General features: G+C 34.4%; 1 protein-coding gene and 1 pseudogene across 2 annotated transcripts in view; both read left to right on the forward strand.

Moving 5' to 3' along the window:
• The window catches only part of KCND2 (potassium voltage-gated channel subfamily D member 2), a 521,026-nt gene that overhangs the window by 140,338 nt on the left and 356,646 nt on the right, over nt 1-24,042 (forward strand). The gene's annotated exons all lie outside the window — the stretch shown is intronic.
• Nucleotides 7,095-7,903, forward strand: LOC101423865 (anaphase-promoting complex subunit 16 pseudogene; annotated as a pseudogene).

The raw sequence follows: 24,042 nt of genomic DNA on the forward strand, positions 1-24,042 counted from the left end.
GGTCTGACCTAGATTAATATAGATTTTTTTATGTAGTAGAAATTAGGGCTAATAATTCTATAGATCCTTGCAAATACTATCTATGTTATGGTCTTAAGTTGATTTTATTATCCAACAAATAAATGATATGTGACACTTAGAATTTTTAATCATTTGATATATTTAAATTTTTAAGAATTCTTTCATTTTTCTTGTTTTTCTAATATGTTTTTCAGTGTTGTCTACTTTCAAATGTCTTCCTACCCTCGACAATGTACATATTAAATGTGTGTTATTCCCAGTGTATATATTATTTTGTAATCCATTCTTCACTAAAAATATACAAATTTATATATAATTGGTATTTTCCTACATTATTAAATATTATTCTATATTATCATACTGGTTAAATATTTCAGATGTCTTAACTCTTTAAAAAAAAATTTTTTTTGTTTTTGTTTTTGTTTTTTTGTTTTAGGTCCTGGAACCCAGGACCTCAAATGTGGGAAACTTGTGCTCAACCACTGAACCACATATGCTCCTCATTAACTCTTTACATATTATAATTGTTGCTATAGTAAATGTAGTTACAGTTCAAAAATTAAATAAAATTATTTAGTGTGAACAAACTCCTAAAAATTGAATTGCTGGTTTCAAGAGCTTGCAGAGTTTTGAAATACTTTGATATAGATTGTTCTTTTCCTGCCGTATATGTTTCAGCTAATTATATCTCAATCAGCTGGTTGTAAAGTTGGTCATTTTCTGAATGTATAGCAATACTAGGTTTTATATATATATATATGTATGTGGCTATACATACATATATATAATAGCCATGACCATTCCTTCAATAAAAAAGATATAATTGAAAAATGAGCTCTAATAAATTTTATAAAAGCAAACCGGAAAAAATTACTTTGAGAAGTGTCCTTGAAATGATGTGAAAATTATGTCCTCCTATATTATTATCCATCTACTCATTTGATTTTTCAAAAAATTATTTACTAAACAGCCACTATGTGCCAGGCACTGTGTGGGATATAAAAGCAGGGATACATGGCCTTAGCCTTGTACGCCTGTGGTATATACTTACCTTAAACATTCATTTCTGCAAAATGTGACTACAAGGTATGTCTGATCAAAGTGTTACAAGAGCACAAATGAGTGATTAGGGAAGTTGGCAGCCTTCACAGAGAGGATAACTCTGGACAGATAAGAAGGAGCTTACCAAAAAGTGAGGGAGGAAATCATAAGAAAAATATACAAATGCAAAGTTATACAGGAATAAAAAGGTGTTTTGTTTTGTTCAAAATGAAGGTAGTATGTAAAATTGTAGTTTGGGCCCACCATGTGGAGCGTGGAGTTGCTCATACCTTGCTAAGAATAATAAGTTCAGTAATTTTAGCAGGTAGTACTGCAACAGTAGAGCAAAGAGGTTTTAAAAGAATGGAATGGCAAAAAATGTTTTTTGGAAAATCATTCTTTAAGCAGTGTGGAAAAGAATTTGTTGGCAAACAGACATTGAGGAAACTATTAGAAGAGGCCAAATGGAAGATGTTGAGTCTCATTGGTGGAGGAAATGTAGAGAAGTCAGACTACAGTAGGAGATTAAAGTCTGAGTTTGCAAAGAAAACAGATGAAACTTCTTTCCCCAATTTGCTGCCTGTGCTCTGACGTACCTTACTCTTCAAGGAACCCAATCCTTAGATGAAGGGATCCCCAAGGTCTGAGAGGGCCGGTGAACACTTTCAATTTATAAGCAATCATTTGGAGATTTGAGAATCCATACTTTTCATCAGTGTCTCATCTCAGGATCACTGATAAACATTTAAAATTATAAGTCAATGTGTTCCTGTATTCTTTTCTAGGAAAAGATCCATGTTTTACATCTGACTTCCTTTATGCACTATAAGCCGAAAGAGCGGAAGAATACTTTCTATCTGATCAGTCCTTTATTTTCACAGACTCTGCTGTATTTTAGTTCAGGTTTTAAAACAGGGTTGCAGGGAAATGTTGCAAAAAATATATGGGCTTTTGCTTTAGATAGACCTGACTTGGCATCCTGACTCTGCAAACACTATGTGACCTTGAGAAAATTGCTTAACCTCTCTGAACAAAAGTTTCTTAACTTTTAAAATGTGGAGGGTAACATCTGTCTCAAATGTAGAAGTATTATAGAAGACTTTGTTAGCTTAGCACCTAGAAGAGTGTCTGGCCAATAGAAGGCTTTCAGTAGTAATAGTATTAGGAGAAATTGTTATTATCATTAATGTTGATAAATGTCATTCTAAGACTTGTCTCAGTTCTTTCCCTTCAATGAAGCCCCCAGATGAAGTCATCCATACCCTCTTTTGAGCACTATACTTGTGTTTTCTCTTGACACCTACTTTACTTTAACTTAAATAATAGTATATGTCTTTGTTTCATCCAGCTTACTTCTTATGAGAACTTCATTCATGTTATACACCCCTAATATCAGTAATCATGTGTATTATATAGTAGGACAATATATTTTAATCATTAAAACAACATGATTAGTTCAGTGGTAACTATCTTAGCATCCATCACACTATATTACATATCCCATTTACTTCTTTGTCTCCCTGAGAACCCTGTGGAATCTGTGGGCAAAGTCTATGAAGTACATGTGGTGCTTACATTATATTAGGGAAACAACAGATATTGTTTATATGATTGACCATGGGCCTTCCTTTTGCATTTGAGAAAACTTAGTTACTTCCTTTTCAAAATAAATATTAGATGTCCTATAGCTTGGGTTATCTGATATAAAGGTTTAAATGCCTTACATACTTATTGTGTAAAACATCCCATTTTTTTTAAAACTTCATGGAATACAAACATGGAAAAAGCTAGCAACAAATAATATAGGTGTTCAAAGATATTTATGCTATTTCTGTGTAATAATTTCCATGTATGTTTTGCCAGTATGTGATTTTTCCATAGTCATTTATAAATTAACATTTTAATATAAATGTGTCTTTGAAACATCAAAAACTAAATTATATTATCCCAAAACATTTTGTAGTTCTTTTCTAAGCAGCAGAAAAGTAGTGCTTAGAACATCTTGGTTTCGTTGACCATTACATGACTCTTTCAATTTGATTTGTTTGCAAAAGTTGTATCTGAAAACAACTATTATTATATCAACAATTATACCATTTTTATTATCTAGATACAAAAACGTTGTATAAGAAGGAAGTGCACTTAGGGTTTATTAGAAAATTCAAAAAATATTTCATGTTATTTTTAGTGCATAGAATCGCAAGCAGCATATTACCAACTGACACTCCAATAAACACATTATCAGAGTGCACCACTATCAGTGACTTCCCAGAATCACTAGAATTGAACGGGACAGCCCTTCCACATACTTCATAGACCTGTGCTCTTTTCTTGTAGCATGTATCATGCTTTACTTCAAACATCTGTTGGCTTGTCTGTCTTCCCCCACTGGAGTATATTTTCTTTTCAAACCATCTTTATACCTCCAGAGCCTATCAAGTACCTGGCACATAGAATGTACTAAATTAGCATTTATGGAATCAATGAATGAAATAAATAATTATTTAAGTAATTGAACTATGACTGTATTTTCCAATGATTTTTAACATTAATGTTTATAAAATTACCCACAGAATTTCTGTTTAAAATGCAGATCCTACTCCAACAGACATAGATTGTAATTCAGTGGGTTATAGAGTTTGGGAGTGTGCCTTTTAATAAGTACACCAATGTTTTTGATACAGGAGTAAATATCGTTCTTAAAAAGCATTTATATAATATCATCAATGTGATTAAGAAGGCATCTTGATTCAGATAAACTTGAGCAAAATCAGTGGGCAGCTGTTCACTCATTTTGAATTGAGAGCAACTGAGCAAGAACTGGATCCACATTTTGTGAGAGAACGCCTGAAGTGATTATGGGAGTACAGTGGTGAAAACTGTGGATCTAACTTTGCCCAATTCTCTGCCTGTTAGATTCATGAGATCAGTGTGAATAAGAGGTAGAGGAGCTGAGGACAGTCTTGGCAAGGTAGTCAGACTACACAGAGCAGCTACAGATCCGGGTACTTTCCAGTGGGCTTCATTGAGGTCACTCTCCAAGGGCTCTAGCAAAGAAAAGCAGGGAGCAAAATCTAAACTAGAAAGCAGAAGAGGATCTCAAGATATAGACGATGCAGTCATATTGATACCAGAAAGCAGCCTAAATGTGGTTTCAGATCCATGACAGACTTATCCTTCCTCAGTTCCTATTTAAGTTTCCCTTCTCATTGAATAGACAGAAGCTAGCAAAATATGTTTCACTCCCCATAGCTAGATGCACTTCTTAGGTGCTGGCCATCGTGGAAGGTTAGCTCTTGGAAACCATTTGTACTTTTAGATTCACCAGAGAGTCTTTTAGAAATACTGTACAGATCCATGGACTCTAAGCCAGATCTATTAAATTGGTATCGACAGAGTACAGAATGGGAGATCTATTTTTGTAAATTCTTTAGGTGATTCTGATCATTGGCCAGGTATGGGAGTCATAACTTTGAAAACCTTCATAGGCATCACATTGATGATTATTCAAATGCATTTATTAGGAGTCATATTTTTGGCCACATGTCAAAACCTCTCCTTCTCTCATCTGGTCTCTTGATAGCCTCCTGTCCAAAATTGTTTTGTTATAGTCTCACTTTCCTTATTTTAGATATTTTTACCCTATAAACATAGTGGCAAACGTCTCTGTTCCCTTTTCCATAAATTTGTATTCTTAAGACTTATTTCTCTCACTCCTCCCTTTTATCTTTTCTCTGCTAAAACACTTTCGAACTACTAGTCAAAATGTCATATGCCCTGATGCCCCCAACAGAAGGCTTTCAGCATATCCATCCACACAGGCAGTACCTCAACTGGCCTAAATTTCTAAAGGCTTCCATGTGTCTAAATAAGTGAACAAGATCATCATTAATATGAGGAATAAATTACTTTAAAAGATGAAAAATGGCTTTGGAAGGGAATAAGGGATCTAACACACTTTACATCCTGACTTGTTTTAACATGATTCAACTGCTTTGTGATTCATTCCTGGAATGGTTATAGTCTCCCATTGGCTCAATGCTCCCATTTATTCTGCTACTGTAAATAATAGCCATCAGCAGAGCTTTTGAAATCTTGAGATGAAAGGAACTAAATTAAGGAGGCTTCCAGTGTGCCTCCCTTGCCTACAAAAAGAATGCTGACTAGAACACAGAAAGCAAGGGATGGTGAGCAGCATTGCAGTAACCCAAGCAGCCCAGCTTTTGAGAACCATAAATGTTTATTTTCTATGTAACAAGAATTTTTAAAATAAATATCCTTTTCTCAATGGAAGTAGGGTATAATGGGTTTTCTCATAAGATGCGTGAAATACTGGCAAAAGCAATAGAAAGTGGTTACATTATGTGGATTAATGTAGCAGTAGTTTCTTTTGTTATTGCAAAGCTAGTTGCTATTCTAAGTCTGTTAGTCACATGCTACTGTACCTGTGAGTGAAATTTTTCATTACCATCTACAGCTGATTCATTTTGTTGCTTAACATGGGAAACTTTTGATAAATAAATTCCAATGTGTTTTGTTTTTTACTTTTATATATTCCTGGGCACTGAAACTATACTTGCATTTACTTTTTTTTGTTTTATATAGATCACTATTATATGTAATATATTTATATAATTTATGTATCTTATATAGATTATTAGACTGAATGGTCTTATAGAGGATGGTTATTATAATCTTGATGAAGTACATTATAAAACGTCCTTGTAATATTAATTTTGAGTGATGGGACTCACTCCTGTAGGTCAAGAGTGCTTAATTGGGACAGTACTATAAATAATTAAAGTTGGGAATAAATTTGAAATATATAGTTAACAGTGAACTTGAGTTAAAATTTTTAATATTAGAACTCTTTGGCATTTAATTTTTGTTACAACATCTGATGATATCGCTATTCATTCTGCATGACTCAATAAACAAAAAAACAATTTTGCCTACTAAGATGAAGTATCTATTAGGTATCTTAAAGGACTGCATCAGTCAGGGTTCTGTAGGGAAACAGAATCAACAACTAATATCTATCCGTAGTATACAATTTTATAAGAGTCTCTCAAATGACCATGGGAATGCACAAATCCAGGTTCCACAGGCAGCCTGCAATCAGGCTCCATTGAAGGTTCTTGACAAGGTCTGGGAGACGTTGGCTATCCAAAGACAAGCTGGGAAATTCTCACTCAATGCTGGAATCACTTCCCCTTTTAACTCATTCAATTGATTGGATAAAGCATCACTCATTGCTGATGGCAATCTCCCTGATTGATGTAATTGTAATCAGCTATCTATGATTTACCACTGCGTAAAGTCAATGGTGACTAAAGTCCATAAATGCCCTTATATTGCAGTTTACCCAGGGCTTGCTTGACCAAACAACTGGGCACAATTACCTAGCCAAGCTGACACAATACCCTAACCATCACAAGGATATGAATATATATAAGATTCTTCTTAACCTTTCAGGACCTGAAAATGCATTTGGGCAGACCAGGGATATATGTATAAAATGGTAGCTTAGATGTAATGCATTTATTTTCAATAACACAAATCTCACAACTCATTTGACAATTATTTATACCATGTAGCATATCCTATTCTATATCTCTTCAATGTTATTTAAGTCTATGACTTATTTGTAACCTCAGAGAAGATTTGTTTTTGATATGCTTTCTAGAATATTTTAGGTTTTCTAAGTAAAGAAAAACAGTTTGAAGTGGTAATTTTTCCTTATATTCCTAAAAAAATAAGTTTTCTGAATGTTTTTAACATTTAAAATGCATTGTTTTTTTCCTTTACTTCTTATAATAACTTGAGTATGTTATCTATTTTAATATTCAGAGGCATCATTATGTACTTATGAACTTATCAAAGTGAAATTGTTAAGATAAAAGTGGTATGATGGAAAACTCCTTGATATACTTAAGAAAAACAATGTTATATACTATTATGTCACGTAGGGGCGGGGCTCTAGGGGAAAGTGCCAAAGCTGTTAAGTGAAGTGGGATTCTATTAGAAATAAAATGGCTGCCTCTTCATCATCATCCTCAGCTGGTGGGGTCAGCGGAAGTTCTGTCACTGGATCTGGTTTCAGTGTCTCAGACCTTGTCCCACCACGGAAAGCCCTTTTCACCTATCCCAAGGGAGCTGGAGAGATGCTAGAAGATGGCTCTGAGAGATTCCTCTGTGAATCTGTTTTCAGCTATCAAGTGGCAGCTACACTTAAACAGGTGAAACATGATCAGCAGGTTGCTCGGATGGAAAAACTAGCTGGATTGGTAGAAGAACTGGAGGCAGATGAATGGTGGTTTAAACCAATTGAGCAGCTTCTGGGGTTCACACCTTCATCAGGTTAATGTTGCCTTGGATGACCACCTATGCAGCACAGCAAGGGCAGACAGAGCCGGCAAAGGGCTTTCCTTACAACTTCCATATGCACCCAGAGATTCACAGCTACATCACTGAATTGTTTATTCACCTCCATTCTTGGCTTCTCTGTATCTGTCCACAGGCAACAAATACTTAAATCTGTGGTCTTACAGGGAAAACTTTGTTTTTGAAAATATTGGGAATCAGATTAAGACAATAGGTTCCAGAGAACCAGGAGTTTGAGATTTAAGCGATACTTATAAAACTACACCAAACCAGACAGGAGACATGCCAGAATTGACCAACTGAATAGTGTCTGTCCTGTCATTCATTCAGTGCCTGGAAATTCTCACCAGTCAAGTCCAAGGTCAAGACCTGTAGTTATAAAATACAGCATTTCTGACCTAGAACACTTGTTTTTGCAGATTATTTCAACTCAGAACCTGTCTAAATGAGGAATTTCTAAATGGTCATTTTTTTCTATTTTTAGACATCTAGTTCTACAGATTCTAACTTTTTCTAACCTCTTCTAGACCTGCCATATGCTGGAAAAATAATTGTTTTTTGAATGTTGAAGCACTGTTAAAGCAGCAAGCAAACTCTTTTAAACACAGAAATCCTGAGTTGAAGTTATCAGTGGACTAAAGCAATTCTTTAGCAAATAAACCCTTTGAAAGAGCTCCAAAAAAAAAAAAATACTATTATGTCATTTTTACTTGTTCTTCTAAAAATAAGGTAAAGCAGTTATGTGATTTTCTGTGCCCTCTAGGCTAGCCTTTCTACCAAGTTAATAAGTGAAACAAAGGCTTACTTTGTTTGCATACTTCCTCCAATACAATATTTTCCACCTGTGGACAACCAAAAATCTTATTTATATCAGTCATCTTGAGTTTGTCATAGCTTTGAAACACCATCTCTCATTTCTACCAACAGGAAGGATCACCTTCAACAATGTCAGTGTTCACCCACTCCTCAATCTCTCTTGTTTTGATTTTGTACCCTATTTAGGAAGGAAAATATTTGATAGGGAATTACCTTTTTATGTGTGAGGAACTGGAGTATGGGGTGGATTTGTGTGACATATCAAAAGTTTAAAAATCAGAAGTCAACTAATCTTAGGATAACAAAATTAATGGCTATTTGATGATGTAATATTCTTGTAAGGTTCCTTCATTCTTAAATTGCAAATTATTTAATGGAATTCTTCTGAGGCATCAAAGTCGTGCACACTTTCTTTGCTTAAATATCTAATGTAATTATTTCCTTTCAAATGACATAGATTCTGAGACTGACACAGTTTAATAAACTATTTATTTGTAAAATAATAAGTTATGTTACAATGTAAGGGGGCATTAAAGTTGCAGGTGGAGTGAAGGTTGCTAATTGGCTGACTTTAAAATGAGGAGATTATCTAGATTATCCTGGTGAGCCCTCTGTAATCACAAGGGTCCTTAAGTAGGCAAGAGGGAGACTGAGGTGTCAGAACCAGAAGATGGAATCCTGAGAAAGACTCGACTGGTCTTACCTGGTTTTGAAGATAAAAAGGGTGTTTGAGCCAAGGAATCAGCCTCTAGAAGCTGGAAAAGGCAAGAAAATGACTTTTTGTTCTAGAACCTCCAGAAAGAAGAGCAAACCAGTGAGAACATTTCAAAAGTCTGTTCCTCAGAATTGTAAGATGGTAAATTCACATTGTTTTAAGCCACTGTTTGTGGCCATTTATTAAAACAGCAATAGAAACCTAATACAGTGAATATTGGAATCAAATATAGGAACATTCTCATAATGTCTCACGGCCAGTAGGTCAACAGTGTTTCTGAGTTCCTGTATTTAGGTGAGTGTGGGAGTGTGTAGAAGAGTGCTTATTTGAAACTTTGCATTATTCAGAATCCGTGGGCAATATAAATAGGTACACTTTCTGAGCAATATTGCCCAGACAGGGTAGATGAAACACTGCTATACTAGTATATCAACATTTCCCTGTGTTTCCAATTAAAAGTAAAATTATATAGATCCATTTTCTTACTTCAGTTTATATTGACTTTTTATGTTTTTAGAAAATAAATCAGAATCGTTATAAACTTTTTAATTTTACTATAATATTGTTATTATTATATAATATGGTGCTCCTAAGTTAGTTTTTCTGCTATGGCATACCATTAAACAAGTCACAGTGCTTATTCTGTATTTTGGCTTAGTGAGTCATGATGAAATTGTTTCAAGCCTTCAAAACAGCATTTATGACATGCTTCTGAGGCTATGGTGCCACAGCTAGATTGGGTGATATGTATGTTGTCTGGGAGTATTATAAGAAAAATAATAAATAATTATAGTGAATGAACGTACCAGTTGGGAAATGCATCTGGACCGAATCAAGGATAAGTCCCTCTCTCCCCACCCCCCAACCCATATTCATGTTCTAAAAAACAGTTTGCCTCAATAGGTAAGAACCAAGAGGATTATGAACCTGGATTCTGGAGATTCAGTATGAGATATCTAAAGACTCTCTTTTGAGCTTTTGTGTTGGTTAGGTAAGATTTCTCACTTTGCAGTACTGACATATGGGGCCAGATAATTCATTGTGGTGGGGGCCTGCTTCATGCATTCCAGGATATCAGAAGCATCCCTAGCCTTTGCCCACTAAATTCCAGTAACACCACCTCTCCCCCAGTTGTGACAACCAAAAATGTTCCCATACGTTGCCAAATGTCTCCAGGGGTGGCAAAATCATTGCTGACTGAGAATCAATGGGTTACAGTACTTGAACACTTAACTATTTTCTGCAACCAACACCTCATTTTATAATACACTTTCAGTACTTGAACTCTGTCTGTAACCCCTGTAGCAGTTTGACATAGTTATGAATTCCAAAAATAAATATTGGATTATGTTTGTAAACTGTTCTGTACCTGGGCATGATTAAGTTATGATTAGGGCTTTCATTGGGCCACGTCAGTAGGGTGGAGACTCACAGATAAAAGGCATGGCAAAGGACAGAGTTGAAGGGTCTCTGATGTTGGAGTTTTGATGATGGAGTTTGATGCTGAAGTCATAAGCTGGAGCCCCAGGAAGTCAGCACATAGAAGAAAGAGAAGCAAGCCCCGGGAAGAGAGGAACTGAGCCATGAAAAGAACACAGAGGAGTAGAGATGGCTCCTTAGATACGGCAGAAACCCCAGGAAGAGAGACAGAGCCATTCACCTGAAAGTCTATAACTGGCCTTGTGGAGAGAGGCAAAATCTAGAGAGCCTCATAGTCTACAGCTGACCTTGTGAGAAAACAGAGGAGCTGAGCCCAGAAGAATCCAGAAAGCCTGAACCCTCACAGACGTCAGCAGCCATCTTGTTCTAACAAGTGAAAATAGACTTTGGTGAGAGAAGTAACTTATGCTTTATGGCCTGGTATCTGTAAACTCCTACCCCAAATAAATACCCTTTCTAAAAACCAACCAATATCTGTTATTCTGCATCAGCACCCTTTTAACTGGATAATACAACCCCCTCGTCAAAGTTCCTGCATTTATAATTGTAAATTTTCTCAGGGAAAGTATAGAATTTAAACACGGTATTTTCCCTAGACTTCAGTCACCACAGTGAGTTCTGCTATAACACTGTCAGGTTGTCTTCTCTCCTGTCCTTCCCTTCTTATGAACCAACTATCTGTAAAACTTCACCGATTAAGTATTCTACCATTCCAGATTTTTTCCATTGACAGCTAGAGGTATTTTTTTCTGATTGACTGTTCCTGTCTGATGGACACCCATCATTTTCTGCTCCTATTAATTGATAGTTTTTCCCATTTTAGCAAATCTTTTTTCCATCAGTCAAATTTAGGAATAAAACACCTAAACTATCATTAGTCTCATTTCATGCACACACACACACACACATTAAGGTCTGGGCCCCTTAGAAGACCCTATAGGTAACAAAAACCAGTTTAAGAGAACTTAAATAAGAAAGTAACACCAAACAGAAATGGGTAATTTTGATTAAATATATGTTGTAGGTCTCTCAGAGAATGCAGGGAGTACAGAATGGCCTTTGTATTCCATGCAGTGAATGGAAAGTGGTCAGAGCTTGAGAATGGTGTGCATTCTTCTTTCATCCTGCCTCTTTCACTGTCGTTTCTCTCATGCCTTGTCCACATGAAAAGTCGACTGAGCCATAAATTTATGAGCCAAGAGTTTATAAGCTCTCTTTTCCAGAGATCAGCCCAAATAGAATGATAGTCTTTTTAAAAAAAATTTTTATTGTATTTTTTTGAAGATACATAGGTCACAAAAAAATGTTACATTAAAAAATATGAGTTTCCCATATACCCCACACCCTTTTTAAATTTTTTATTGTATTTTTTATAGAAACATAGATCACAGAAAATGTTACATTTAAAAAATGAATGATACAATCTTAGTATCAAACCCAAATTCCTGGGAGAGAGAATTTGTGACCATGTGTGTGCAGAGAGTGTTTCTGTCTGCCAGCAAGAGGTGCTAGCCACGGATTGATTTAGCAATTTACCCAAATTGCCTACTTACTAATACAGAATACAATTCTCCATTTTTAAAAATGTGAGACTTATGATTAAAAACAAACTCTCATGTGGAATTTTAATTGTAGGAAACAACATAAATAAAGAACATTTCATCTTTAAAAAGAAAATGTGCTTATTTATTTATATATCAACACTTATATTTTAAATGCTGAGTGATTTTTTAAGAACAGTTTTGGCCAGGTACAAAAAACAAGTGTTTTCTCTATCATGAACTAGAAATTTAATTTTTGTTCTGCATATAAATAAGTAAATGAAAATATCAAGATCTTACAAAAGAACCTCTAAGATTTTGTTTTTTATTTTTCTTTCACTTCATCGAAACTGAATTTTAGAAAAAAAAAAAGCCTCTAATTCTAGGATTTAAAAAAAGGTCAATTAAACTTTTATGTGAAATTACAAAGATTATTTTTTGGGAAAGCATATTCAGACCATGATTGAAAACTAATATTTGAGCTGAGAGCATACATGAAATTTTTATTTATTAAGACAAAACCTGTAAAGTTTATACCTTTTTGTATTTCTAATAAGGACACTCTGCTTTATTTTCTGACAAGTTCACTGACAGAGATTGAGGTAATTTTAACAGTACCTCATATAACTGTCAGCCAGGAGTGAGTCATTCCTGAATTTACTAAAAATGACATGATCAACATGTTATAGTAATGAACCCTGGGGAGAATTTTAAGATACTGTATGGCACCCAATTCTCTCATTAGTGCCATGGGTCTTGTTAATTCATGTGCTTTAACTTTTTCAATGTTTCTGGTAGAAGACAGTATATTCAGTATATCTACATTTACATCTTTGAATGTCACATCTCTTAAGAAAACACAGTGTTTATAGCTTGTAGATTTTCTAAACATGTTTAAAAGATGAGGAAAGAGTGTAAACCAAAGAAAATGAATTATAAACATCCATAGGCTTTTGAAATAAAAAAAAGCATTTGCCAATACTTGAAGTCAGAAGAAGTGCCTGTTTCTTCTCAGTCAGATTCAGGAGTACTAGGTTCTAGACCCTGCTTTTTCTGTAATAACTTGCATTAATCTTAGGTTCCCTTATATTCTTTTTTTTTTAAGGATTTATATGTTATTTTGAATTTATACATATTAAAAAAGGATTTATAGTAATTTTAAGCACATTTAATTGTACAGTTATGTGACTTGAAGTACAGTGATAATATTGTACAACCTTCACCACTACCCACTTCCAGAACATTTTCATCCTTCTCAATAGAAATTTGTGCCCATTAAACAATAACTCCCCATTCCTTCCACCGCTACCCTTGGCAACCACTATTCTACATTTTGCATCTATAAATTTGATTATTCTAAGTATTTTATATAAGAGAAATCATACAATATTTGTCCTTTTTTGCCTGATTTATTTTATGCAACATGATGTCTTCAGGGTTCCTTAGATTCATTTTTGATGTATGTGATACGAGAAAAGGATTATGTGTTTCTTTTTTATTAGCATTTATCTTTTTCAGGGTCCTTCATGCAGATTTTCTCTCTGGATTCTCCCCTCTCTCCTTTGCTTCCTCTTTCTCTCACTTCATCTCCTCCACAAATACTGATGGAGCAAATAAATGTCAGGCATAGTAATAAAAACTATAAATGAAATTGTGTGCTTCATTCTCTAGAGGTGAAGATGAGAAGTGTTATTATATGCAAATGGATTTATTCACTCCAAACTCATATTTGGCTGTAAAGAAACTTCTTTTGGTAATGAATTAAACCAAATTTGGATGTTGTTTATTTGCAATTAGCAGGACAATGGTGAAGAATTGTCAGGTTGTATTTTAATGCCTCCATGTACTTTTCATAAATTCCAATAAAGCAACAATCCACATTTAAAAAGGAATCAGAAATAAAAATACCATTATAGTTATAGTATTTTTAAAGTCAAAGCAAATAATAAAGATTGTGTTAATCCAGTATATCGCTTATTATTTTCAGTGTTTAAAAAACTAACATTTACCATGTGCTACTTCAAGCCAACTTTACAAAGCCTGTCACTGCTGATATTTACCATGGTGAATGCAGTTGAGTCCCTAATATCTGCTTCTGACTATTCCTCAAAAGTGACTAATATTTCGGAATTTCCAGATGAACTGAACAGTGTGGATTGATGCTGATACGACAGGTTTAGAAGCAAGAAAAAGTGATGGAATACACATTTTACTAAAATACAGTATCTTGTTCTGATGACTCACTGAAAGTGCACCATAATTTTTATGTGAGATTAAAAAAGTGACCCATTTCCATGTGCATTTACATAAATGTCTTAAGTAAAAATGAGTAAGCAAACCCTAAAATATATCATTCACATGCGCAGTTATAAGGTTCTGTCTGCCAAATTCATAACAATAAATGCCACCTCAAAATCAAAATTAAGAGAATAGATTTTTTTAAATCATCTGATTTAGTCAGGTACTTACTGAACTACTTGTCATCATATGACTAATTTGTCTTTCTAAAAGCAGAATCATGACAGATATTGAATGTAAAATGGAGGTTGGAGTATTCAATACATTTCATGGTAGCAGTTTAGACATCAGGAAAGCTCCTGGGGAAATATCATATGCCTGTGAGACTATAAATTTCATTGGCTGTTTATTGCTTTCTGTCATAGTACTGTAGCTTTTGGTTAGTGATGAAAACGAAGGAAAATTCATTTGTTTGTAGCTCTCATTTTTCAGTTATGTGCTTTCAGGTTGGTATATTTGTGTTGGGAAGAGGTAGAAAGGAACTACTTTACTATGGAATTCAGGATGAACTACTTTAATGTAATTTATTTTCCCCCCAGTGAGATGGGAGAAGTATAAGATAATGAATGACATAACTATGGTGCATCGATAGTTAAATTTAATCAATTCAATTTACTTTTACTTTTTGAATATATTTCTTTTCCCCTGTCAAATGGATAATTACTTCAAGTAAAAGATGAGATGGCTTCTTTAAAATATGCATTATTTCTTATAGAATCTCAAAACCAACCTAACTGCTACAACCTAAAAGATGTAAGCACCCCTCCTGTCCCCTCATTTGAAATTCTTCTTCATAAAATTGATATACAATAAAGCTTGTGAATTTAGCACATGTCTTCTGGCTTAGAAGCAATATCAGTGATCAGCCATTTATAACGTGCCTGCTTATTACTGCACTGACAAAGAGAGGATGAGAATTCATGTATAGGTGAAAGAGTTTTAAAAACTGTTTTAAACAGCCACATATATATATAAACATGCTATAAATGCAAATAACTTCCTCGCCAACAAAAAGGATACGTCACAAAGCACTACATGATTAGTAACAAAATCATGGCTTTGGCATTGTCAGAGGAGTTCTTCAGGCAGGGTCACTTCACTGGGGAGGCTGAGGAATACATTAATCCAAAGATAGGGACTGAGCTGAGTAAGAAAGCATGGAGGCAGGGCTGGAGATTCATTCAATGCTCAAGAAAGGCAAGAAATGCCCAGAGAAAAGGCAGAGAGATAAGGTAAAATGATTGTTTTGGATGAGAGTGAGTTTAGACACGTGAAGTGTACCTTGAAAGAGTAGAGAGATTTTAAAATTAGCTTATAGTCAGGGTATGATGGCTTTTGAATGTCAGGCTAAGTGGTTTTGACTTTATCCTTTAAATCAGGATTTCCCTGAGCTCAGTCTTCAAAAACTGTAGTTTTGTAAAAATATAATAGCTATTCCTACGGGTGGAATAAGGACAGTGATGAAATTTGGAAGTTAAAATATATTAGGGAAATTCTCAAAATTAAACATTCTTCCTTATAACAGGTCTTCTTAGAACCCTTATTATATTAATGTGCATTGTGAAATTCCAAGAGGAGGATATAGGACAGATTAATCCTTGAACTTGCTTGACTATGGAATCCTTTTCTTTTGGTGAATCTCACAGCATAGGTGTACTTAGAACAACATTTAGGAAATGCCACCATTGATCACTGTTGAACTGGAAGGCAAATAAAGTTTAACTGAAAGTTTTCATCTCCAGTAAATGCCAACAGTATATTAGGGAGTAAGAATATAGGGATATGTTTAAACCTTTTCTTCCAAAGAGCTCACGGTGTAATCATAAAGTTAAAAGGTTTAATGTTGCTTGATAAATGCAAAAGCAGACTGCAGAGGGAGAGGAGGGCAAATTGTAGTTGTTGAGCACATGGACTTTAGATGCAAACCACTGGGTTTTGAGTTCTGGCTCCAGCACTTACCAGCTGTGCACATTTGGGTAAAGTACTTGCCTACTTGCCTTTTCTGTGCTTCAATATTTTCATCTGTAAAATGGACAAAATAATACTAACTTCAGAAGTCTCCTATGAAGATTAAGTTATAATGCACATAGAGCAGTTTAACAGTTCCTGGCAAAATTAAGGACCACACAAATATTTGCTGTTACCTCATAATAATAAAGCATAATGACATTTGAGCTGCCTTTGGGAGGAGAGACAAGAGTTCACCAAGTAAGAAGTAAAGAGGCAGGTGTAAGGAATAAGGCATTCCAGAAAGGACTATACTACAGAGTCACAGGAATGTGAAATGTCTTCAGGTATTCTAAGAATTTTAAATAATTTGATATTACCAAAGGGCACTGTATGTAGGTGTAAGAGTTGCAGTATAAGACAGGTGAGAGACATATTGCGAGCTTTCCTTTGATTAGGTAGGTCCTTGATTGTGTAGATGATGTGGAGCCAAGGAAGGGTTATTGGAAGAGAATTGTCATGACCAGATTTAGAGTTTTGAAAGGTCATCTTAGTGACAAGCCAAGAAGCTCCGGTATCTACTTGTTTAAGAATTGATGGCCTGACCCAAGATAGTGGCAGCAGAAATGGAAAGAAAAAGTCTAAGTCAAGAGATATTTAAGGATATAATCCTAAGAACTTGATTGACAAGCTGTGAAGAAGAGGAAGGAGTTAATAATGAATGCAGTTAGTAGCTTTGGAGACTCAGTTAACACCATTAAGCAATTTGAGGAGAAAAAGAACAGAATGGAGTAATAGTAATAGAGCAGGAAGACAAAATAGATCAAGTTGTGTTTGTTTTGGATTTGATGTTCCAGTGTTACACACAGGGGAGTCGACCAAAGAGACATCCAAGCATATGTATCTGTAGGCCTAGGAGAGAGATCTGAGCAAGGGCTAAAGATTTTCAAGTTGCTACCATGCCATAGCACCTTTCCATATTATTAAAGACATGAGAAATGATGACAACACCTGGGCAGATAATATAGTGATGACAGAATGATCACCAAGGACATATATCAGAGGAAAAATAAGAATATAAAGAAAAAGAGAACAAGAATAGCAGGATTCAAATGGTGTTCTAGAAAAAGTTGTATATCCTATTACTGTTCAACTGAAAGTGCGACCATCTCTCATGAGTCAGTTGTGACCAGTCACCTCCATCCTCCTTCCCAGTCTTTGCTGTTCTTATCCTTCAAGGAACCAAATAAAATACAGATTTCTGACTTCTTGTCCTCATTGACATTATTAAATTGTGCATTTCCCAAATAATTTAATTCCCCAGTATTTATTTGAAAACTGCTGTCTACCAAACACATCACCTTTGATGTGCAGTGTGTGGACTCTTTAAATCACATGACCAAGATAGAAACACATGAGGGAGAAAAAAAGAATTAGAAAGGAGACAATGATAATATACATCTAGAGCTCTTTGGTGCATGCTCCTAAGAAAGAGAGGGACTGAGAAGCCAACTGAGCAAATTCATCTGCATCCTTTTTTTGTACCTAGAACAACCCATGAAATACTAGGTTAAACAATAGTTGTCTAACCAGTGTGTGTGGTAGGTAATCAGTATCAATGGCCTGAAGTAGGAATGCCTAATTTCTTGGACATGTTCACGTGGTACTTGAGGTGGCTACACCCACAAGTCAGATACCACAGATTGAGCAGACTTGCCCACTTACCCTATCAAGGCACATAAATATAATTATTTTCTCTGTGTATCATTACACATTAAGGTGGAAAGCACAGTTACACAAGTCAAAAGGGATAATTTAAAATGTTATTATAGCATAAATAGTACGGTACTGGCATACAGTAGGCACACAATGTAATTTCCATGATGCTCAATAAGACACTCTTTAGAGCAACCACTGTCATAGAGTTCTTCTGGTGGCTATGACTGCAGAACTTACTAGAATTTATCCTGTACCAGTTACTAATACTTCCCTGTAAATTGCTTAATGTATAATTTCCATGTAACAAAATTCACTCATTTTAAGTGTAAAATTTGTTGTTTTGACAAATATATACAGCTTTTATTTGAGTATAAGCACTACCATTGTCATGATAGAGGGCATTTCTATATCTCCATAAATTTCTTTATGCTCCTTCCACCAACCCCAAATCAAGGTCACCCCTATTCCACTTCCTATAATTATAGTTTTGCCTTTTCTAGAATTTCATATCAATAGAATCCTACAGTATGTAGTCTTTTGTGCTTGGCTTTTTTGATTTAACATAATGCTGTTAAAGTTCATCTATGGTTTTATTTGTCAGTACTTCATTTCCATTGTATGAATATACCACAATTTGTTTATCTGCTCACAAGCCAAAGGCCATTTGCTTATCATTAATAAACTGCTATGAATATCTGTAAATACATTTTGTGTGGATATGTTTTCATTCCTCTTTGGAAAATATCGAGGATAGGAATTGTTGGATAGTATATACTTAATCTTATAAGAAACTGTCAAACTGCTTTCTAAAGTATCCAATTTTGTTTTCTAGCAGCCATGTATGAGAGTTTCAGTTGTAACTTCCTTGTCCAAACTTAGTTTTGTCAACTTTTGTATTTTAAGCAATGCTAATGAGTATGTAGTAGTGTTTCATTGCAGTTTTAATTTGCATTTCCCTAATGACTAGTCATTTTAACCATGTTTTCATGTACTTTTGAAATGTGTGTTCATATCTTTTGCCCATTGATTCTAGAGTTGCCTGTCTCTAATTATTCTTATAATTCTCAAAAGTATTTTTTATATATTCTAGATATAAATTCTTTATCGAATACATATTTTTCAAATATTTTCTCCCAGTCTGTGGCTTGCCATTTCAACTTAACACAGGTTTTCTAAGAGTAGAGTTTTGAAATTTTGGTGAATTTCAATTTAGTGTTTTTTTCTTTTAATATTTTTGTTTCTGTCCTGTTAGAAATATTTGCTTATTTCAAATTCAAAGATTCATATATCCTTTCTAGTTTTATGCTTTTGGCTCTTATATTTAAGTTTATAATGTGTTTCAAATTATTTTTATATGGTATGAGAAAAAGAGTAAAGTTTATTAGTTGTTTTCTTTTTTTGTATGTTTCTTTGTTTTTTTCATGTGTATATCAATTTGCTCTAGCACCATTTGTTGAAATGAGCACAGTTTCTTCATTTACTTGCTTTTGCTTTTTGTTGAAAGGTGACTAAATATGTATGCATCTATTTTTGGACTCTGTTCTTTTCCATTAATCTATATGCCTCTCTCTATTATCATACTTATATTTTATATTATTATAAGTCTTTAAATGATATAATATATTTCCTTCAACTATGTTCTTATTACTTAAATTTCTTGGATACCATATGCCCTTTACAGTTCCATGTAAACTTTAGAATCATTTATTTTCTAAAAATATTCCTACTGAGATTTTGATTGAGATTTATATTAAATCTATAAATTAGTTTGGTAAATATTGACCTTGTAATAATGTGTTTTCTAACTCATGAACATGGACATCCCTACATTTATTAGGATATTCTTTTGTTTCTCTCAGCAATGTAATGTGTATTTCAGTATAAAGATCTTGAGCATATTTGATAAATTTATCCCTATGCATTGCATGTTTTACTATGCTACTAAAAATGGTGCTTTTTAATTAAAATTTTCAATTATCCATTACCCCTGAAGAGTATTGGGACAGTTCTCATGGGGAAAAACCCGTATCTCTTTACTCTTTCTCTGTTACCTAGCTAAATAATTATATAATGTCTAGCTTAAGCTGTTTTCTCACTATCACTTTTTTTCAAGAACTTTACCTTAGATCCAGGTATTAGTTACATTAAATCTGTAATACATTCTTCTCAGTTAAAATTCAGGAATGGTAAAATAAGTTAAAAAAAAAATTTAGGATTTCTGTCCTAACTGCAGTTAACTATCAAGTTGCGAGGATGAATTGGATATACATAATGATAACCCAAGCTCAAGGACCTCAGATATACATACAATATTTGAGTGTTGACTATGCATGTGGGTGAAAAAAAGGGTACATTCAGGAAAAAGACCCAGTAGGAAGAGGAAGGGTGGAGTACCAAGAAATTTGGGGAGTATATGAAAATATACTAGCAAGGGAATAATACCTAATATATGTTTATACTTCATACTTTTCACAAAACAGTCTAGAGTCTAATGTACTGTACAGACTCTATTATTATTTTACAAATTAAGAAATTGGGGGGGGGTAGGTATGGAAATATAGTGCCTTTACCAATATTCTGGAAATTAAGTAACAGAGGGTGCACAAGTACTTGGGATTTGTAAATCCTTGCTCTTTTGATTGTACAGGTTCCCTCTGAATAGGACTTTTGCAGCTCATGTAACTAACTGCATCTTTCAGGAGGTGTAGGAGAGCACAATTATACCTACCTGAGCACAAGTCAGCAGCCAGATGGGCAGTAGGTAAACCTGGATCAATATATATTTTACTTCAAAAATATCAGACTGCATTTTACTTTTTAATTTTCTGCATGTTCAAAAAGGATCTTAAAAGATTGTTTCACTAGGATTATTCAATTATGAGATAACAGAAAAAGTTTGATATGCAATAATTTAATCCCATTGTGGTAACACTTTATAATTGAATTACTGAGAAGTAACACATTTAAAAGCAACAAACAAACAAAATTAAATTGGGAATTACTGAATAAGCATGAGTTTAGTTTTAACACTAGATATCTCTCTTGTAAATCAGTAATGTTCATCTTATGGTTGGATATTCTCAGGCCTGGTCTTGTGCTGTTCTAGTCATGACATCCCATTTCCTTTTCATATGTGTTGCAGAGAGAGCTAAGCATCCAACTGTTTTCAGATGATCTTTTACCAAGGCTCTACTTCTTTGAACTCTCTTTCATTACTTCCTCTTCATTTAATCCTCCTTAATATTTATTTACTGTATATGCACTGCATCACTCCTCTTGGTCACTTATATATTTTCCTTTTCTATAGCTTCTATTTTCCACCGTAAAATCCTGAAAATAACTTTTTAGTTGATGTTGCTCTGTCCCTGAGCAACACCCTGTGTAGTCAACAAGACTTTTTATATCGCTGGCCTTTCCTAAGTCTATGCAGTCAATGAAACTGCAGTGTTTGAAATATATTCCAGATTTCTCCATATAGTGTTTGGGAGCTGTTAATTCTCCTCAGGAAATCCCATCAGCTATATTTTCTGATGGAATATCTTCCTAGAATACCATCTTCTAGTGTTTCTGTTTAAAATTCTTCATGCCACACTAAAATAGCAGTCCTTTGGAGTCTTCAACTTCAACATATCAGTATGCCTTCTTGTCAGATCATGTGTTCTGTTTTCACATGGTCAACACAAATTCCCACCTTTAGTTAGTTCTATTGAAATGCCAAACACTAAAAAAGCATGATAATTCCCTGCAGAAGGTTGATACAATATGGGGTAGAATAGAAAATGTAACTACTAGCATGATCCTTCCCATACAGTAATTATAAAGGATGTTTATGCAAGAGAAGTAAGATATTTAAAAGACGATTCAACGTTCAGAGCATTGATGAAATTGATAGTGGCTAATTAACAGAAATGAATAATCCACTGAATTTGTGAAGTATTATTTTAGCATAATAAAATTTTTAAGATTTATCATGGACTATGGTTAAGAAATATTAGAGCATCAAATGTTAATATTTAATTTTGATAAATCATTTTTATAATTGGAAAATAACTGATAATACCAGAGTAATGTATCACTAAATAAATAATAATGTCTACTGGGCTAATTTGTCCAGATATATCTAAATTTGCTTTTACTGAAGAAAAATGTACCATTAATTAAGGAAATTTCATTGATATATACTATTGTTCAATTATCCAAAATGTGTATATCCACAAACACATACATACATATACAAGAATATACATAGAGAATAATTTCAAACCATACACTATACCACATCTAAAAAACCATACAAATTGTGCATCCTGTTATATTTGAGTACCAATTTTATCCCTTTTCCTACAAGATGGCCTTAAAATTCTGAAGCAGATTGCACAACTGTTCGTAATAAAAGCACATACACACATGTTCTTCTAGTTGATTAGAAAAGAGAAATTCATGTTACTGCCTTGAGTTGGCACTTCCTATCTGAATATGTGAAGTAAATGCTTCATTTTAGGTAATTAACACTGGCTAGCTGGGGATTTTTTTTTATGAAAGGCTTAGATGAATCAATGTTTCCAGAATGGTTTTTGGCATTACAATATATGATGCTGTTTTATTCCTTAAACTGATTTATTATGTTTCAGATATTTCCTAAGGTAATTTCCTTTTTTTCCCAGGACATGTACAGTGAGTTAATCTATTAGAGTGAAGTTCAATTCTTTCCTCTTGTGCTAAATCTGTTGAAGAGGTTATAATTCTCTTCTGCTACCAGAGAAGAAACAAAGTACAGAATAAAGCCCTTTATTTATAGAAAACTTCTTCACCTTTTATCACTATTGATGTTTTCTATTTCATGTTGAGAACTGTCTAATTGTGCTGTGCTTTAAATGTAGCAATAACAAAAAGACTCACTCTGATAGCTAATTTATATAGAAAATATGGCTTTAGAAGCAAAAAAATTGCTATTATATTTAAAAATAGTTTAAATGGATTATGCTACTTTTCACATAGATCAAAATCCATTTGCAGTTGTTCTAGGAAATTTCCACCCAACAGTTACAAAATAACAACCAGTTATCCAATTACTGATACACTCATCTGACTATTTTATTATCATGAATCACTTAATTAACATTTATTTGGTGCATTTATTTCAGTCTTCCTGTCCTCCTCTGCAGCCCAATTTCTACCATGATCATAGCTGCATGTTCCTATGATGACTTAGGATTTAGTTAGTAAGACCTAGTATTGCAGTTTCTTGGCCTCCTCATCTCATAAACTTCTGTGCCACACTCCACACAATCAGTTTCACAGCCATTGTGGTGGTTTGATATTGATGAATTCAAAACAGAAATATTGGTTATGTTTGTAAACTGTTCTGTTCTCTGGGAGTGATACCCTTTGTATTAAATTCAGAAGTTTCACTTTTTCTTGATTAAATTAAGCCTTAGTGAGTGGACACTCACACAGAAAATGACATGGTGGAGGAGAGAGCTCAGAATTTGGTACTGGAGTCATGGGGAGAGAGCCGAGTCATTTGCCTGATAGTTTAAAGCTGGCCTTGTGCAGAGAGGAGAGCAGCTGAGCTCGGAAAGAGACAAGCCTCAGGGGGAGAGAGATGAGCTTTATGCCAGCCTACAGCTGAGATCTGAAGAAGCTGGGATCCCTGAGCCTTAAGAGGAAGAAGGAAGGCTGAACCTTGCCAATGTCACTCGCCACCTCGCGTCAACATGTGGCAGCAGACTTTGGGTGAGAAAGTACCTCTTACGGTACCTTGAGTTGAACTCTTTGGGACCTTCTAACTGTAAGCTTCTACCCCAAATAAATACCCTTTATAAAAGCCAACAGAGCTCTGGTACTTTGCATCAGCACCCCTTTGGATGACTAATACAGCCACATTCTATATTTATCCCCCCACCTCATGCTAGTCTCAAAATTCACTAAACATCCTAGTTTGGGAGCACAACCTAGTACCGTCATTTGATGATTTTTCCACTTCACTCTCACCTCTGATTCTTTGGTGCCACTATCACTGACCTCTCCTCATTCATCAGCTTGATTGTTGAAGTAACCCCTATATGATAATTCTTCCCCTTCTCCCTGACCTCAGGTGCTTTGAAAGCACTAACATAT

Source organism: Dasypus novemcinctus, chromosome 5, assembly GCF_030445035.2.
Source record: "Dasypus novemcinctus isolate mDasNov1 chromosome 5, mDasNov1.1.hap2, whole genome shotgun sequence".
Taxonomy (NCBI): Eukaryota; Metazoa; Chordata; class Mammalia; order Cingulata; family Dasypodidae; genus Dasypus; species Dasypus novemcinctus.